Raw genomic sequence first — 1,967 nt, forward strand, 5'->3', positions numbered from 1 at the left:
TGGTTGAGTGTCAACTATGAACCAGGAGGTCACTGTGAGATTCATGGTCAAGGCACATGCTGGGGTTGCAGGCTTGATCCCCAGTGGGGACCACACAGGACGCAGCACATCGACGATTCTCTTCAACATTGATGTTTCTCTCTCTCCCCTCCTCCCTTCCTTTCTGAAGTCAATAAAAATGTTTTTTAAAAAAGAAATGGGGAAAGAAGTTGGAAACGTGGACGGAGGCCTTAGTATCAGGCTAAGATGTTAAGATCTTACCTTAAGGTCCCATAAGGATTAAATGTTTTTAGGAGGGAAGTACTATGATCAGATTTTAGTTTTAGGAAGACTACTCTCGTCTCTTCTGGGCCTTTTGGCTAAGACCAAGTATTGAAAGATTACCTTAAGATATGTTTTAAAAAAATTAAGGGAGATGATTGGATTTTCCTTGAAGAAAGGCTCACTTGACTAAAACAGCTCAGGGAGGCCTGAGTCCCTAGTGAGGGTCAGGTTTGAGGCGGGAGAGTGAGAGATAAGATACAGATTTTAAAACTCACGACCTTAAAAGCCCTTAGGAAGATGAAATGGAGAAGTAACTCAGGAGCCAGAGGAAACTTAGAGTCAAGGTGAAAGTCAAGACCTCCACCATGTCCTCCATCTCTTTGACCTGCCATTTCTGCCACTTGGAGCTTCCCCTCAGCTCAGGGGGAGCCGGGAGACACTCCGGGGGAAGGCTCTGCCTCCAGGATGGAGATGGACCTGGAAGAGCTGGAGGGTGGTGCCTCCGGCTGGACCATCCAGAGGGCCACGAGGGGCCTTGGTGACGTACTATCCAGTGAAGAGCTGGGCCACCCCCTGTGCGAGGACTGTACTGACAGTCTCTTGGGGCAGCTGGACACCCAGCTCAGAATCGCAGGGTCTGACAATCAGACCTACAAGCGCTGTTTGGAGGCCAGGGATGGATTAGGTCAGCAATGGTGACCCTTTCGAGCTTGGCAAGTCAGCATTTTGAAAAACCCTAACTTAAGTCTGGTGCCGTGTCACATATAGAAATTTTTTGATATTTGCAACCATAGTAAAACAAGGATTTATATTTTTGATATTTTATATATTTAAATGCCATTTAACAAAGAAAAAATCAACCAAAAAATGAGTTCGAGTGTCAACTCTGACACGCGTGTCATAGGTTTGCCATCACTGTATTAGGTGATGACGCGGGGGAGACGCTGGTCCAGGAGCTGGAGGAGATGGAGAAGAACGGAGACAGGGCAGCTGTGGCCCTGGAGGCAGCCCAGGCAGAGACGGAGATGCTGGAGCAGCAGGAAAGGCAGTACCACAGGGACCTTGGTGAACTTCAGCGGCAGCAACAGGAACTGCAGGACCAGCTGCTGTACGCCCAGACCCAGCTGGCCGGGCTAAAGAGAACCAATGCCTTCAGGGCCGTGTTTGAGATCTGCTGTGATGGCCCCCTAGCCATCATCAATAACTTCCGCCTGGGCTGCACCTGGGCTGCACCCCCACTGTCCCGGTGAGCTGGAGGGAGATCAGTGCAGCCTGGGGGCACATAGCCTTGCTGCTCGTGGCCTCGTCTAACACAGTGGGTCTGCAGTTTCAGAGGTACCAGCTCATCCCCCGCAGAGACCAGGCCTACTTGAAGTCACTGACAGAGGACCTCATGGAGCTGCCCTTGTTCTGCACCGTGGGGGGGGAGCCTCTCTCTTGGACAGCAAGTTTGACTAGGCCGTGGACTGCATGCAGTTCAATGTGGAGGCCAAGAAGGGGGAGCCAGCTCTCTACATGCCCTACAGGATCCACGTGGGGCAGGGCCTGAGATGGGGTGAAGTCCACTCCATCAGAACCCACCTGAGCACAGAGAAGTGGGGGACAGAGGCACTCAAGCTCATGCTTATAAATTTTAAGCCAGTGGTTCTCAACCTTCCTGATGTCACGACCCTTTAATACAGTTCCTCATGTTGTGGTGACCC

The 1,967-nt window shown here is 51.0% G+C and overlaps 1 pseudogene; it reads left to right on the top strand.

The window, feature by feature from the left end:
* The first annotated feature begins 729 nt into the window (after positions 1-729).
* On the top strand, positions 730-1,964 carry LOC107182098 (annotated as a pseudogene).
* Positions 1,965-1,967: the final 3 nt, after the last annotated feature.

Source organism: Myotis davidii, unplaced genomic scaffold (assembly GCF_000327345.1).
Source record: "Myotis davidii unplaced genomic scaffold, ASM32734v1 scaffold754, whole genome shotgun sequence".
NCBI classification, from domain to species: domain Eukaryota; kingdom Metazoa; phylum Chordata; class Mammalia; order Chiroptera; family Vespertilionidae; genus Myotis; species Myotis davidii.